Raw genomic sequence first — 18,505 nt, 5'->3', positions numbered from 1 at the left:
GGCCCTCTATTGTGGGGAAAACACCCTCTCCAATACCATCTGCTACAGAAGGGCTTGGTGTTGTTGTAGTTAGTCAAAATATCTCAGCTAGTATGGGGTATACGGTTGGTGGGGGAAATGGTTTACAGGAGGGAGAATTAAGTGCGGATGCCCCAGTAACCTCTGTTAGGCAATCTCGTGCTTCACACCCCCTACCCTTAGAGTTACCAGATGTATCTGTTTCCGATACAAGTCTGGCTAGCATTCTTGATAATGGTAGTCCTGATGAGTCTGGAGAGAGTGAAGAGGATGTGGATGCGCCCTTTTTTGATACCCTAGCAACCCTTATTAGGTCCTTGCTTTCGCCCTTGGAAGCTAGACTCCAGGGTATAGAAAACCAATTGGGAATTATATCAAATGATTTAAACTGTAAGGGGGTTAAAGTAAATCAAGAAACTGAGAAGAATACCCCCGGTACAACGGGAAGCCCACACCCATTAGTTAAGATCCCTCCAATAGTACCCACTCAGCAAACTAAGACTTGTCCAACCGTTACTATGGTGCAGAAGGTTGGTAAAGTGACTACTAATCAAGTTATTGTAGATGATAATAAACAAACAGGAACTGCCAGCGCAACTGCGCCTGGTATTATTCAGCGCCAACCCGTTGCGAAGACTCCTCGGGTACGGCGGAATATTAATCTACCATCTGACGCCTGCCCATTCGTGGTAGTCTTAACAGGTGTCCCTGAGCTCACTACAGATATCCCCGAAACATTCTGGGGGCTTAAAAATAAAGTTTGTCATTGGTTGGACAGAAACCTCCCATCCCCACCCAATATGAATAAGAATATTCTGATGGTAGAGAGAACACCGTGGGTGGGAGAGAAAAAGAAACATCTTAAAGGAGATTGTGTGGTAATTACATTTGAAGACCCTTGTATTGTTGAGTTTATTTGCTCTGGGCCTAGCCGCATTAATGACTCCGAGATTCAAATTAAACCTTTGTCATACTTTTATATGCCCACGGGGAACCATGATAATAGATGGAGCTGGCTAAGACCCACCCCGTATATACAAGGTTGGAGGAGATTTGAAACCCAGGGAAATCATCGTTTCGACAATTGGGGAAATGTTGGAAAAGGAGATTGGCAAGAAGTGCGTAGAGGTAGAGGTAGAACCTACCATGGTGGTAATAGGCCTAAGGAGGGATGGCTGGGCCCACAGTTGGACTATCCTATTCAATGTTATAATCGTTTCAATGGTCTGGAGGAAGTCGATTGACTTACAAAGCAGCCTATTGATCGATTAAGTAGTAGGGTGGTGCAGGCTTTACCTGGAGATGAAGTTAATATACCGGTAGATAGAGTGGTTATGGTAGGCTCCACCGGTGTTGGTACAGATTCTGTTGCATCAACAGCTATAGTCGGTAGCTGTATGCAAGATATAGTACCCGCAGGTCAATTGGATCCCAAGCCCCCGGGTCCCCTCATTAATATTTTATCATGGAACATTGCAGGTCTAAAGAAAAACTTAGTAAATCCTGATTGGAACAATTTTATTAACACCTTTGATATCTGTATGTTTCAAGAAACGTGGTGCCTATCCCCCGAATATATGAATGGTTACTCTACATTCTATGTTCCAGCTGTCTCACTGGGAAGAGGCCGCCCTTCGGGTGGGTTACAGATTTGGGTGAAAATATCTCTGAATTGCCGTGTTATTTTTAATAAACCCATTTCTAACGACATCTTGCACATCACTCTAAAGAATAGTATAGGGGGCTATACATATGAAATCTTTTGTATTTATGCTAGAGGTCTTCAGGGAGGGCTTATTTCCCCGATACTGGAATTATTGGATGTGGAGTTGTCAAAACTCCCGACCAGTGCTAAAATACTGGTCGGGGGGGATTTCAACTGCACATTCGAACCCCTAGATGTGGAAGAGGTACTGGGTCCGAACGTTGGGGAAGGTAGACAAGGTATACCCTTGCTAAATCTTAACCCAATTAAGAAATGGTCATCAAGAGTTATCCAGCTGAATGCCCTGGTGCTAGATCATAATCTCTGGGCCTTAAATGGTCGTACAAAATCAGATAGCGCAGGTGCTATGACCTTTAATAGGGTGGGATGCCCCTCACGCATCGACTACATCCTTTTAGATGCGCACTCATGGCCCGACGTAATAGACATGGTGGTCAGGGAGTCTTCCTATAGTGACCACAACCCCCTATGTATGCAGCTCAGGTGGGTACGTGGCCGTGAACCTAGCCGGGTAACAGAGATGCTAACCAAAGAAATTTTCCCTGTAAATAATAACAGAAGGTTAAAATGGAATGTAGTTAAATGTGATGAAGGGAAGCTTCAAAATATCACGGATTTAGTATCCAAAGAGATTAGTAGTTTGACTGCTTCGCCCCACTTTGAAGTTAATGTAGTTGGTCCCAGTTTATCGGTATCCTACAGTAACTTAATAAGTAAAATAGGAGCCCATTTTTGTAAAAAGCAACCAGCAAAATCAGGTCTTATTGGTTTTAAAACCACAAGTAACCCATGGTATACAAGTAATTGTAGAATTAAGAGGAAAGCAATAACTAAAGCAATACGAAGCAAGGATTCTGTGTCCGTTAGGGCTGCCAGGAAAGATTATACAAGAAGTATAAATTCGGCAAAACGAGCCTGGGAGGAAGAGCACTGGCAACAGCTCAAGGAAGCAGCATGTGGGAAAAATGCTGTAATTTTCTGGAAATTAATTAATATCTTAGATAGCAAGGGAGCAGGATTGATTTTAAATCATATAACGGAGCAGGAATGGTACTCCCATTTTTTAAAGTTGTACTGTGATGATAACGTGGATAGCTTGCTACCACAACCAGCTAATACCCCTGGAAATATGCTCTGTGAAACTTTGATCCACAATTTAGATCCATTTTCGCAGAGAGAAGTATTAGATGCTATCTCTAAATTACTGCCCGGGAAGGCCCCTGGCCAAGATGGTCTCCCAGGGGATTTGTTAAAACATGATCCATATGTATGGTCCAAATATATTGTGTGTCTGATGAACTCGATCCAGGCTGGTCACCCTGTTCCAGACTCCTGGAAAGGCGCTGAGGTGATAACTATTTTTAAAAAGGGCGAAAGGGATGACCCCTCCAATTATAGACCAATAAGTCTGATAGACACCATTCAGAAGGTGGTAGGAAGGGTGATCATAAATCGCACAGAATCTTGGCTCATGGATAATGACATCTTGTCCCATTTTCAGGCCGGGTTCAGAAGCAATATAGGTGCAATAGATCAGGTCTTCAGATTTTGTGCAGTCTGTTGGAAGTCAGTGCTAATTATGAAGGGTAGTCTATACTTGGCCTTTATAGACTTGAAGACAGCATTTGACGTCATCCCACGGACTAAACTCTGGTCGGTCTTATCCGATATGGGATTTCCTAGTTACCTTTTACAATTTATTGTTAAACTTCATGAAGGAAATTATGCCAGGATCCGCTGGGGATCTCAGGGCCAATTGACTGAGAAGATTCCGGTAAATAGGGGAGTGAGACAGGGGTGTGTGATGGCCCCAACCTTGTTCTCCCTCTTCATTAATGGGGTGGTAGACCATTTGAGGGAGGACCAGGCTGATGCCCCCACCCTTGCGGGTGAGAAAACACCTACTCTCCTCTTTGCCGATGATACTCTTCTCATGTCTAAATCCCCTATGGGTCTGCAGAAACTGCTTGATCGGTTTTGCAGTTTTTGTAAAGAAAGAGGGTTGACAATAAATACCTCTAAAACAAAGTTGATGGTGTTAACATCGAAAAAGCAACATAGGAAGGTTAACCTCTTGTTGAATGGCACCGCGCTGGAGGTGGTACAAGAATTTGACTACCTAGGAGTAAGACTTTGTAACAATCTGAGTTGGTCCGCCCATATTACTAAAATGGTTTTAAACCTTAAAAGGGTGGCAGGAGTGATTCTTAAAAACCAGCGACGTTCTATTAGTAGACCCATAGCCCCTACCCTGGCAGTGTATGAAGGGAAAGCACTGGCGGCGGCAGTTTATGGTTCAGAACTTTGGGGTGCGGAAAATACAAAAGTTTTATTAGTGGCGGAAAATAAGTTTATTAGAGATATGGTTTCGCTACCTTTATCGTCCCCCTTGAAACCTTTATTTTTAGACCTGGGCAAAAAATCAATAGTAGATCTGGTGCAAATTCGCCCCTTGTTATTCTGGGTTCCTCTCAGAAGGACCCCAGAACTCTCTAATTATGCCAAGGTTTTGGATGAGCTTATTGGCCTGAATGTAGCCAACAAAATTAAATGGTTGAATAACCTAAAGAGGCTCGTGAAATCCATAGGTCTGGAGGAGAGCTGGTCTTCTCAAATGCCACCCCCAAAAACAATTGTAAAAAAACTATATTGGGATTGGGTTGTTGCAAAAGATCTTAGGAACCAAAATTGGGGTAAATTAACCAGCAACTTTCTTGACCATAAGCCCCTTGGAAAATTGGAGCCCTTTTTGGACTTTATCCAGGTCCCTCGAGATAGAACACTGTTTCTGGAATTCAGATACGGTATTTTACCTCTCAACACATTCAAAGAAGGTTGGAAGGGATATAGTGGAACAGGGGTTAAATGTCCAGGTTGTCCCTGTCCGAAAGAATCATTAGGACACTTCCTTTTTGCTTGTGTAGCCTACAAAAAACCAAGAGATAGGTGGTTGAAACCGGTTTGTAGGAATTTAGGGGTGAGGGAACATAGATTGGCCATGCGTATTTTACAAACAAATGTCATTTCAATGAATATGATTTGTGGGGTGGCTAAATATGTGGCGAATGCTTGGTTCATCAGGTCGAAATTTTTGCCCACTGTCTGAATTATTTTTATGTTAAAATTGTTTATTGCTGGAATATTTTATTTTTGTGTATAGCTTATTTTTGTTATTGTGTGTTGTACTTTTATGAAACTTGTTTCGAATAAAGTATTTTCATCATCATCATCAAGCAAAACAACTCTGCTTTTACTTATTTGTGTTTCCTTTACAGCCCTCAGTCAAGATGGGAGTTGAAATAATGGAGTTACGGGATTGGTGCAATTAGTGTGCGAGATTTTGAGCACAAACTATTCCAGGACTTCCAGATACACAGAAATTACTAAATTAATGTTGCCAACATCAGTTTTAAGATTACACTTTAGAAAACGCGCTGTATAAATGAAATCTCAGCGGGTCAACTAGCAATGATTAGTTTTACTTTGCGAGTAAATAAACAGCTACACACAACACTCACAGTTAAACACGTAATTGCCATTCGTGTCTATGCACCATGCATGTGAATCACTACAATTAAACTACCACTGCACAATGTAACGTTTAATCTGTTGCTATTTTTTTATACTTTAAATCACGCTGGTCGCCAGCTGTAAATGCTGCTTCTCACTTATATTACGCTAACGGGTAGCAACAACTTAAAAAGGCTGAGAATATTAGGAGTTGAAGTGCTCCACATAACTTTATTAATTAATTACGAGTACAATGCACTGTTTGCTGCTAATAGATTATATGGCTGCAAGAGAAGCATGGAGAACTCCTTTCTAGAAAAATAATATATTTCACCTCTCGTTCCATCTTTCGTTTATCAGCTTATTAAATGAAAAACAAATTTAACCGGAATAGAAATATGCTCTATGTCTGCATACTTTCTGGTAACGGGGTATGAAGAGGAAACATATGCTGTGATCGGGCAAATAAATAAAGGAGGCTATCTACCTCTACTTACTGGCCTCCAGTCGTGATTGCAGCAAGTAAGGATGCAACATTGGGCGACACGAAGGTGGAACTGCAGCCGGCAACAAAACGACAGGCGCCGATGGCCAAATATTCCTGGTCTGCCGTGCCTGGATGAAAGGAGGACTGCCCTCAAGCCCAACAAAGCAGCTGCTTCAGCCTTCACTCATCGGAGTGCAGTATGCGCCCCAGAAGCCTGCATGCGTGCTGAAAATCTAGCCGGGAGTGCCCAGAAGCCTGTGTGTGACTCCAAATCAGCAGAGGGCAGGGCAGCAGCCACAGCAGTGATGGGGGAAGCCAGAGAGAGAGAGACACAGGTGGAGGCTCGATAAAAAGAAAATTGTAAGAAAGAGAAGACTGAGCTGAAGATAGAGATCAGGAGTCAGGACCCTGTTAAGAAAAGAAGCACTTATTTATATATTTTTATTTTATTGTATGCGATTGTATATAGCGCGAACTTTACCCGAAGGTGTCAGAGCGCTTTACATAAGAACCAGTTGCAAAACATAAGGATTTAGGATTACATGCGTTACATAAAAGATGCAAACAGAAAAAAATTCAAATGTACAAGATGTAAAGTCACACAAGGAAGAGATACAAACAGAAAGAAAAATTGCAAATGTACAAGTAGTAAAGTCACTCAAGGAAGAGATACAAATCGATATACTCTAAGAGTCACATAGGAATGGTAGAGAGTACAACGGTCTACTGCATATACTAGTGATTAGAGTTATCTCTATATACATAGGGAAGTGGTACGAATGGATATACTCTAAGAGTCACATAGGAATGGTAGAGAGTACAAAGGTCTACTGCATATACTAGTGATTAGAGTTATCTCTATATACATATAAACACATAGTAGATTTTCTCATGTCAAGACCCCCCCAAAAAAAACAGAAAATCAGAGTTCCATTAAGTGGGGTCGGAGGGGGGACGCAATCACAGCACCAAGGCAGGGTGGGAGGGATAAAAGGGTATGGAGAAAAGGCAAAATAGAAAAGGGAAGAAGCATTTGAGGATTGTCAAGGGGGAAATGAGGGAAAAGGGTAAAAGACGAGGGAATGGACAAGATGGCGGGTCGGGGTCCAGAGAAAAACGGCCAAGAACAGCAGCAAAATGGCCAGGACAAAAGAAAAAGTAAAGAAGTCCGGACACCATCTCCAAAAATGGCTGGATTCACAAAAGTCACCAAAGTCAAAACCTGTACTTGTCGTTTCTGTCGTCCTCGCTGCAACTGCCCCCTCCTCCTGGAGGGGGCAGTTGCAGCGCCCGCTTGACAGCATGGGGGGTTGGGGGGGGGAGAGGAGGGGGCTTGCATGATTGACTTGCGGGAGCCACAGGCAGTGTCCATCCGCTGCCGGCCTCCGGCAGGCTGTTTCCTCTCAGAGAGGCAGCGTGCGGGCACGCATCAGAAATCCCCAGCATGCATGGCAAACTTCCAGAGAGACGTTTGCAGCTGCGGCGCGTGGTCTGTCAGTGCCGCTTGTGCCGGCTTCCCTCCACCTCCCCGGACCTGTCACAGGAGCAGAAAGTAGGGAGCACGGGAAGAAGTGCAGAACCTGGAGAGTGCAGCGCCAAGAGGCTGGAGAGTGCAGCGCCAAGCGGCTGCATCCAGCTGGGGGGGGGAGGCAGGGGAGAGACAGGGAGAAAGCGCCAGGGAGCGGAGGACTCGCTCACCTGCTTGAAGTGTTCCTGGGAGGAGGAGCCACGATGCTGAAGCAAGAGCTGCGAGGAGCCGCGCACCAGGGTTCAAAACAAAAGTGCGTATTTATTCTTGCGTCCCGGGACTTTGAGCTGGAGAAAAGCGGAATGTAAGGAATGAGAGTTGGTATGACATGCATGCGACGTGAAGGGAGGGCACTCTGGAGTAACGTGGGGTCCTGAGAGGGAGGGAGCTGGGCAAAGGAGGTGGCTCCGGCCCCCAAGGTGTTGTAATGGAGGGAGGAGCCTGCATGATTGACTCGCGGGAGCCAGCGGCTGGTGCTGCGATATTTGATAGCATATGGCGGCAGCCGCTGGCTCCCGCGAGTCAATCGCCTCATGTGCATGCGTTCCTTTGAAGGCAATGGAACGCCTGCCCGTGCTTGGCCGAAAAGCCGTAGCCACGGGCGAAGGCAAGACCTAAAAACAGATACCCTGCACAGCTACCATAGGATTTAAAGTTTCATTTTTTTAAACTAGATTGTGATGCTACATGGTATGAACCATGTTAAAAACATTTCCTCCCTCAAGACCTGACCCTCGCTTAAGTTGAAAATTACCCGAACCTTAAACGCGTCGGCATATCCATCAAGAGCGAAGAACTGCATTTTTTGTTCTTTAGACTGAATTAAATGGATATTGTAGCTCTTGTCATAAAATCTCTTTCTGTTTAGGAATTGGAATTAAATAATTGATTTATTGAACTATATGAATTCCAAAATGATGCATTGTTGTGTTGTTGGATGTTTATGTATTGTTTTTTGAGTTTGTGTGTAAATTCACGTTTTGTTTAAAGGAGATGTTGTATTAATATGTAATTTGTTGACCAAATAAGAATGTAAATATCTCCTGATATGTGTATTGTTTCTCTGTCAATCCAAAAAGTTTTTTCTAAAAAATTCAAAAAAGTAGAAGGTATAAATAAATATACCAGACCGGATTTAATGAATGTGTTCATTCGGTCATTGTTAAAGCAATAGTGTAAGTAATGCGAGAAGGGGGCACCTTTTTGTATGTGTATTGTATAACGGTCCTGCCCCCCCTCAGCCTCACCAAGGACCTAACTCCTTTTTTGCGCTATTCACAAGACAGCGTAAAACCACTTAACGTGGCTTAACCTTGCCTTGTGAATAAGACACCATGCCACGCTACACTTTGCGTAAGAGGGGTGGCAATAGGTGTTGCGGTGGGCGTACCACAGCAACACCCATTGTTTTGACGCTGCCCCATATTTACAAGGGTGACTTAAATATGGGGCAGCTCCAAAATTAAGATCAGGGAAACCTGTTTCTCCCTGTTTTTGCTGTTTGCATGTGTGCTGCGTTGTGCAGCACACATAGGAACAGCAAAACACCATTGATTGTTTATGTGCAGGAAGGTGTCCCTTATTGCACATAACAATCATTAAAAAATTATGTTTTACAAACTTCTATGTGTGCTGCATTAGACAGCACACATAGAAGTTTCAAAACACCATTTAAGATTGTTTATGTACAGGAAGAGAGACCATCCTGCACATAAACAATCATTCCCTACAACGCAGGCACCCTTGCACTAAGGTGCAAGGGAGCCTGCGTTGGTGCTAGGCAGCTAAATTAGTGTCAGCGCAGGGGGTAGGGCAAGGCTGCACCATATTCTTGTATTTATGGTGCAGCCCTGCATTTCAGAAGTGGCGGAGTGAGGCGTTAAACCAAGGAGGCAAATGCCACACTTTGCCATTACCTTGTAAATATGCCCCTATGTTTGACACTTTACTGTGTTCCGGACAACACTGCGTTCTTACACGCTTTCTGCTTATTCTCTGCAGGGCAGTAGTGCCCTCTGTTTTACACCGAGCTGTACATTCTCATGAAATGTAATCTTGTCACACACCAGGTGTGAATAGTTTGTCCACTCCTGTATCTGTCTTTAGTTTCTAGTACTTGATTTCCTCCAATGCAAATGCAGGAAAGCAAGTTCCAGAGGGTAAATGCAATAGCAAGAGTAGATGAGCAAGTCATACCTGGCATGGGAAAGCATAAGATGAAGTATCTGCCTCATCATTGATCAGCATGCTTGTACTTTTTTTCATGTTGGTTGAGCGTACTTCAGTCCGCCATCGAGGCGGTGGGCAGCCTATGTGCCAGCCTTCTTTCAGATTACAGGCCCCCCATTGGAACTTCTATCCTGTGTTGTAGCCTGGGCTCGCTCTACCACTGCTAACCATTGTCTCCGACAGGTGTTTTACACAACATGTGTCATAAGAACTTCCATGTATTAAATACGGATGTATGACATTACAACGCATGCTTTTACATCGCATGCCTTTACAACACGGTTTTTACAACGCAAACCTTTACGCATAGCGCATAGCGCTTTGGGGTGCTGGATAGTGAATAGTTTAATTTACTATTCCAACTCCAGTCCCTGTGGACACTAGGGAAGGTGTTGGATAGTAAATTAAACGTATACCCTATCCTAGAGTGCCCCCCAGCGCAATGCGTTGTAATGGTTTGCGCTGTAAAAGTTGGGTCGTAAAGGCACTGCGTGGTAAAAGTTGCGTTGTAAAGGATGTTTCCCATTAAATACCATTTGTATTTAGAAATAAGCTATGTTTGTCTTAAAGAATGTTCCATAAAAGTATGCTGTTTAATTGCATTTATATACCAAATAAGCATTTACAAAGCTTATGGACCTTGTCGTTGTTGAAATGTAACAAAAAATAAAATATGTGGTTGCATTGAAAAAAAGCAAAACAAAAAACGATTGTTTTCTATATAATAGGAAATAAATAATGTAATAGGTGGTGATTCTGCCTACTTTTGAAATATAAGCAAGCCTAAGCACTCAATCGGAGGTAGAGTGATACACCAGACAGCCAGTATTATGAAGTGAGAGAAAAATACTCTTCTGGTTGAAGCTGAGCTCACTTTATCTATATTTTGAAGAATTGGTATTATTAGGTCTGCAGACAGGTGCGCTGTCAAGCCAGACCTGAAAAGTCCTCTTCCTTTTGGGGAGAGCAGTCACAGCTTCGAGGAAATATAAGACCCTGTTCTCCTTGGCATGCCCGAAGCGGACAACGAATCAGTGCTGAGTGCCCACACAGAAGAAAGACACCTGGCAACTCCCAAGAACCGTTCTACTCAGGGATTAGAATTTACGATCCTTTGACGTCTTGGGGTAATATCAGTGCAAGATATATTGTTGACCCCCCGACGGCAATGACTCCACTCTCTCAACTGGTTTCATAGTAAAGATTAAAAATACGCCACTTATGTCAAAAAAGGATCTCACCAATTGAAGGGGCCTAAGCCAGTCCGGGGTGTTTTAGGTAATTAAGGGATGGGTGGCCGGGAGGGGGGAGACCAGAATCTATCGAACCTTTAACAGGTTTCTGGGCAATGCTGGCACAACAGAAGTAAATCCCTATCTTAAAGGTAAAGAATTGAGGGGCATATTACCAACAACTAGCGATAATTATCGCTATGTTGGCTTAGCGGCAATATTTTTATCGCCGAGCTGCGGCGATTTTTATCGCTTAGGAACCTTGCTATTATCAAGGTTTATCTCCCAAGCGATAAAAATCGGCCGAAATGCATGAATATCGCTGAAAAGTCAGCGATATTCATGCATTAGCGAGCTAATGCTCTTAGCCATGTTATCCACCTACCAATGGATAACATGGCTAAGAACTGCTAAGGGGCAGGTGTTAGCTTTTGGAGATATTCGCGCTTAGCGCGAATATCTCCAAAAGTTGGTAATAGGAGATTGCGATGTTATAAATTTCACTGACATGCAGAGCGGGGCCCAAGATGGTCGCTATCTCCTACTAGCTGTCGCTAAATGGTGTTAGCGACAGCTAGGTAATAGGGAGATCATTTTATCTCCGCTTTCATGGCTTTTAAAGCCAAAAAAGCGGAGATAAACCCCCTTGATAATATGCCCCGTACACTTTTAAAACCATTTTTAAGGAAAGGTTAGCGCAATTAAAATGTATTATCCCCCTTGTAGGCTAAGAAGTGTTCAAGCTAAAATTGGTGTACTTGCAAGCACAATGCGTTTTAACTTCAAAGGATGGGAGGTGTTGATTATGTGTTTTTACGGATGTACGTCGTTACAACGCATGCTTTTACAACGCATGCCTTTACGACGCAAGTTTTACAACGCAAGTCGTTACAATGACTTGCGTTGGGGGGCGCTGGATAGTGAATAGTTTAATGTACTATTCCAACTCCAGTCCCCGTGGATAGTAGGGAAGGTGTTGGATAGTAAATGAAAACTATTCCCTATCCTAGAGCGCCCCCCAGCGCAAGTTGTTGTAAAAGTTGCGTTGTAATGGTTGCGTCGTAAAGGTACTTCGATGTAAAAGTTGCGCTGTAAACGCTGTTCCCCGTTTTTACACGGTAAAGATTTTAGATAATCGCACAGTTAATAAACTACTTACTTACTCACTTACCTTGGCTTTGGAAGGTAGGACACATAATTTCCATCTTCCCTAAGTAGTTGAGGTGGGTGGTTTAAGACCTTATCATCCTCAGAACTTACCTATTCTCCTTAAGGTCCTCACCTTCAACAGTGGGGTGGTCCCTTACATACCCTGCAGGGAACTCATGGAGTTGTATTCTGGTAGGGTTGGGCCCAGCCACCGACTCTGCAGTTAAGCGCAGTGGAGCCGGCTTTGGGGGGATTTGGTGAGGCGGACACAAGGAGAAAATTAAATTAATAATTAATTTTCTCCCGTGGTCGTCTCTCGAAATCCCTCCCAGCCCGCCCCACCGCTCTTGCCTGCAGTGGCCGCGGCTGATTGGGCCCAGTTCTTATTTATTTAGTTTTACAGAGAAGCCTTAACCTTCTAATCTCTAGGTTGTAGTAAGGGGGTTTCTTTTTAGAAGACCTACAACAATTCAAAGTACTTCCCTCCTATCTTCAGTGACTTTTAAGTTTCCGAAAATAATTTACTACAGGGACTTAGCACAAGGCCTAACAAGACTTTTAGAAATTTGAAGAACAGTCAATTCAAAACAATGAGTTGTACTAAAGTCAAGTTTTGGATTCTTGTCATGTGATCAGGGGTTGACTAAGTTAATCCAATAAATGCAAAGCTTTACATCCCACCGCTGATTTGCCAATGTAGGAAGCCAGCTCTGTATATACTATACCAGAGTAAGGTATAGTGTGCACAGAGTCCAAGGTGCAGGGTGTGTTAAGCATTTATTGTATTTACTCAATCAAGGACTGATTTCATACACTTAAGGACAGAATCCAATTTTCGGGGTTAGGACCAAGGTTCCCCAATGTCCAGATGGAAACTCAAGTTGCACCACCAGCTGCCCTGGGACAGCCGAGTGTAGAGAACAGGGGCCCAATGTTAGCCAATAGGGCAAGAGGGGCCTACGGGCAGGGACCGATTACGAGCAGGCCACTTGGCTGGGAGAGCAAAGCACCTAGGGTTAGGATCAGCACTGCATGGCCCAACAATCAGCACAGGAGCTGGACCACATGCGACACAGGGGTGACCGGGTGCAGAGTGCCAAGGCGACATCGGGACCCTGTGGATTTCAATTGAGATCTCCGCTTCGACAAAGATGCTGCAGGCTCGGGCAGGGAGGCTTCCTGTAGGCGACAACCGGCTGGAGAGGTAAATTGGGTTCTTCATGGATTCCTGGGCATTGTCGGTTGGGCCACCCAAGGCTGTGGGGTGTCGGGTGTAGGATTGTCTTTTGACATTGGGTTCTTCTTACCTGCTCAGGTCGCAGTCTGGTGGGGGTGCCCTTTAGGGTTGAGGATACATGCTTCCGCTTGAATTTTGAGGGAGGTCAGGGATCACCAGATCCCAGGTCAGGGTTGACGGGGAGATCTCCTCATGATGTTGGGCCACTTGAACTTGGGCCATGTATGCCGTGTGCAGAATGGTGCAAAATCGCGGAGCCGCCTGGATACAGATTCTGTGGGTGAGTCTTTTTTGAGCAAATCTGGTGCTCACAGGAGACGGAGTCTTTATGGTCGTTTCAGGGCAGGGCCTCAGGCCTCTTTGGGGCTGTGGAACACACCAGCTTTCTGCTGTAGGCAGGTGGGAGTTGGTACAGGCTGGTGGGGCTGGGGCCAAAGCAGTTGCTGTCCTCTTCTTTCTGGGTCAGCACAACTCTTTGGTCCTTCTTTTTTGTTCCTTGAAACTGAGAAGGCAAGGCTCATGGTCACCCCTAAATTCTAAATTTAGGGCCGTTAAAGGGTTGTCCGGGTCGGGACCAATGGGTCCCTTCCTTGAGGTGGGTACACCCCTTATTCCCGTGGGAGGGGGTCATGAGCCTCTTCCTAATTGGCTGGGACTGTGCTTCACCTTGACTCCCCGACCTAAGGGGTGGGGTTGGCAAAGGTGGGCACACCTCTCCTCCTAACTTGGTTTCCCGCAGATTCTAACACCCAAAGTGGGGGGCAGAACCGGTGGGAGCCAGTTGCTGAGGGCAGCAAAAGGCAGAGACAACTTGCAAAGGTGGAAAGCCTTTGAAGCTTCCCCTTCGTGGACCTAGCCCATCTTGGGGGAGGAGATATGACACCGCTGTCCAGAATGGGCTTTGTCTCTGGACCGATATCCAGAAACCAGTCTGGTGGTGGCAAATGGAAGACAGCCATTCAGGAACCACATCAGGGCTGTCGTTTTCCAGGGGGAATCCCTAAGATGCCTCTGAGTGCATTTTACATTAAATCCCATACTGGCATCACTGTGGGTTTAATCTGCTTAAACGTTTGCTACCTAACTTCCCGGGTTTTTAGTAAAGCCATTATGGAACTGTGCTGTGGAGTTTGTAATGACCAACTCCCATACTCTTTTTGGCTTTACTACACTTACAATGTTTAAGAATGGACTTAGACACTGTAGGGGTAAAGGGCTCATGCCACTGTAGCCTCACCTGAGGGCTAGTGCAGCCTGCTAGAGGGTTACTTACCTAGGCCCCAGACAGTGGGTTGCAGGCATGGCACACAAGGATGTGTGACATGTTGACTCTTCACATTGTTCTGCACAAACACACTCCGTCTGCAATGGCAGTGTGTGTATGTTAAGGTGCATGGCCTCAAAGAGTAGTCCTTAGAGACCTTCACTAGTCATAGTGCCCTTTGTACCCATGGTATCTTTTACAAGGGGATTATCTTTGGCCAGATATGTGCCAATTGTGGGTTTAATATACAGCTTTGGTAAAGAACACAGGTTGTGGGAACCTGAATCCCATTTTGTATCGCTTTGTTTGCCCTAAGTGTGGCAGGGTATGCTCAGACGTGAGTCCCTTGCTCACTTGGCCACTGGATTCAAGATAGCCTGGCTGATGAGGATTATGAATCCGAAACCGGTCCCAGGATGCTTGTTTCCGGTCCATGGAAGACATGGCTTGGCAGTTCGGGCTGGTCTGTTCCCATGAGGCACAGGGTCAGACTGATTTGCATATGGCCATGTCTGAAATGGGGTGGCTGAGTGGGCTAAAGAATGGTGATGGATTAAACCCAGATCGGTTGACTGGGGGTGAGTGTTTGATTTGCTCAAACGCTCCGTCCATCATCCCCTTTTGTATCGCTTTGTGGGAACCTGAATGGCAGAGACCCAGGGCACACCAAGTCAAAGTGCATCATGTGTCAGGCAAAAGGTGGGGGGGGGGCATGCATAAAGGGGCACTTTCCTACATTAACTATATACTGTGTAATTTCTGACCTGCACTTTACTGATTTTTTCATAAATTCCGTATTCTAATTGAGGTTTGCCCTCAAATTTTTTTGATTCTTTGATTATATTATCTGGTTTCAGTATGACATACAATCTGAAGATAAACCTTTAAAGTTTAAGTCTTACGTGTAATTATTGTGAGATCAAATTGGTTATATATGTACTAGTTTAGTGAGGAGCTTAAAACCCTGTGAATATCCTGTAAGAAAACTTGAAAGAAGTTGGAAACATTTTTATCTTTCCAAGGACAAATTGAACTAAATGTCTGCTCTGCATGAATACGATTGGGCTATCAAGAAAACATGCTGTTCTTCTCCTGCACCAAATTGATACTGTCCAAAATATGTCTGGTGAAATACTTAACATAATCAGAAAATGTACACATCCTGACGCCTCACTCCAGCCAATGCAGGCTTCACTCAAGGAGTGTCATTTACTCTCAGACTTTTTTAATTCCGAGATAAAACAGATTGTAGCTGCCCTTCTGCTGCCTCCTTCCAATTCCTCTTATTGTATTGATACTAGAGATCAATGGTGAACCTGCCTTCTCTTCATAGACCCTACCTGTAAGAGTTCGCTCCTATTACTGTGGAAGAATTATCCCAGGCTCTGACTTATTTTAAATCAGAATCTACAGACGATCCCTGCCCTCCACCCCCATATTCTTGCTTCCAAATGAGCAGCTATAATTGTATCTGAAGTCAGCTATGGTTCCTCGTTGATGGAAGCAGGCCAGCCTAATTTCACTATTAAAGAGGCCCACTGCGGACAAATCCGATCTGTCAAATTTCAGATCAATATCTTTGTTGCCAGACTGTTCCAAAATATTGGAAAAACTGATAAACCAGCAACTCTATAATTTTCTATAAAGGTACAAGCTGATGCATCCTTCCCAGTCAGGATTTTGCACAGGATTAAGCACTGAAACCATGTTGTTAGAGGTCGCCAGAATTAGGGAGTCAGAATGTCCTGATTCTCCTGGATCCATCCAAAGTATTTGATTTGGTCTCACACCTGCTTTTATTGCAGTGTATGGGGGACCTAGCTGTGAACGGTCCAACTCTGGTCTGGCTGAATTCTTTTCTCACAGACAGGCATCAAGCAGTGTAGATAGATGTACTTGCCTCTGAAGCAAAGCCTCAGGGCTTTGGGGTGTTACAGGGGTCAGCTTTGAGCCCTACACTTTTTAACCTGCATATGGTCCCTTTAACATCCTTAGTTGAATCATTCGGCATACAAATAGTGTCGTATGCCGATGATACTCAACTACTCCTCACAAATGATAAAAATGCCCTCAACGCTCTGAGCAATTTTAGGGCCTGCATTGCGGCAGTGTTCTACTGGTTTTGTTCTAGAAAGATTGAAATTCTGCTTTTTGGGATTCCCCCACCTTTTTGGGACATTAACATCTGGCACTGTCCCCTCCGGCCCCTGGCATGGTAGCTCGCATCCTGAGTGTGAAGTTCAAAAGTTCTGTCACCTTGCTTCACAGATGGCTAATGTGGTTGGGGTTTGTTTTTGACCATTACAGACCATGAAGACATGTCTTTATCTTCTTCCTACCCCACAGCAGAAAACTGTAGTCCAGGCATTGATTACTTCTATGCCAGGTTATGCTAATTCATTGTATTTTGATCTACCGCCTAACCTTGCAAAAAGACTGTAACTGATGCATCTTCTCTTAATTCTACATAGAAGGACTCAACTACAACCCTCTGAAAGAGCTTCACTGGCTCCCTATTAAAGAGCAGGTGAGGTTTAAAGGTCTGATCATGACTCACAAAGCCTTTTAACATTCGGCCCTCATTATCTTTCTACAGGGTCATTCCCACTTTCCATCTAGATCCTTTCACTCTTCTAACTCTCTCTTGGTGATGATCCCCAAGTTTAACAGGACAAAATGGGGCGGCAGTTCCTATTCTTGTCTGTCTGCAAAAATATTGGAATTCCCGTCCACTGCATTTTTGAGCTGCAAAGGATATCCTGGCTTTTAAAAACGTGTACTAACCTCCGTGATTTGTATTGAATTTGTGCCTACTTTAGATCAGGGGCACTTTTTGAGTAGCTACTACGCCTTATAAATGTACTAACCATAATCATAAATTGTACTGCCATATAGAGTGATTTAAAGAGAGACATATAAAGCAAGAAGCACTAAAGCTCAAAACCGGATTAACATTACTCCTGTTCCGTCAGTTGTGCAGGAAAATGAGATGGCAAAGGGAATGATGGACAGAGCATTTGAGCAAATCAAACACTCACCCCCAGTCAACTGATCTGGGTTTAATCCTTCATCATTCTTTAGCTCACTCCACCACCCCAGTTCAGACATGGCCATATGCAAATCAGTCTGACCCAGTGCCTCATGGGAACAGTCCATACCGAACTGCCAAGCCATGTCTTCCCTGAACGGGAAACAAGCATCCATAACCCTCATCAGCTAGGCTATCTCGAATCGAGTGGCAAAGTGAGCAAGGGACCCATGTCTGGGCATACCCTGCCAACTTTGGGTGAACAAAGGGCGAACAAAGCGATACCAAAGGGGCTGATGGATGGAAAACGAGATGGGGCATGATGTTAAGGGCTGGAGGGAGGTGCCAGGTTCATGGCAACAGACCATAGAGGAAAGGAGACAGGGAATAGGAGCATAGACTCAGACAACAGAGGGTGAGTGGTAGAAAGACAGGGGTAAGGGCAAAAAGCAGACCATGCAGGGCAGGCAAGAGGAGCAGTGGCACCAAAACGAACTCTGCACGGCAAGCCGAAGGGAGAGAGGCAGCACAGATGACCCAGGGGGATGGGAGGGAGGGATTGACGTAACACAACTGACATTGGAGGGTGAGAGGGTACAGGGACAGCAAGTGGTAGGCAGGAGCGGCAGCACAACAGACAAGAAAGGGCTGGTGGGTAGGGAAGTGGCAGCTCCATGGACCATGGAGGGCAGGAGGGAAGGGTGAGGGTGACGCACAAGGAACAGGGAGGACTGGTGAAAGGGGCAGGCAGACCATCAAGCTTATGATGTGGGGCACAGCAAACCCGGAACCGGAATCAGAAGCTGAGAGGTGTGGCAAGCTCAGGCGAGGAGCAGTACCAGCGTGGAGTTTGGAGCTGCTGTGGTGAGGTGCAGAGGCTTGCGACCCTCAGGTAGGTGCCAGGAGGCTTGACACTACAAGTCTTGCCCGCAGGCAGGGAACAAAGGCAAGGCAAGTGGCAGCTGTGGCATTGAGCCCGGCCGGCAGCATCTGCAGCACGCTCCCCTTGTTTTCAATTCCTGCCTCCAATCGACCGGTGTTTCGGCCAGCTAGGGTGCCATGCTGTGCTGTGGTATGCACAGAGTGCAGAAGATTAA

Source organism: Lissotriton helveticus, chromosome 3_2, assembly GCF_964261635.1.
Source record: "Lissotriton helveticus chromosome 3_2, aLisHel1.1, whole genome shotgun sequence".
Taxonomy (NCBI): Eukaryota; Metazoa; Chordata; class Amphibia; order Caudata; family Salamandridae; genus Lissotriton; species Lissotriton helveticus.
Note: the sequence above shows the minus strand (reverse complement) of the source record.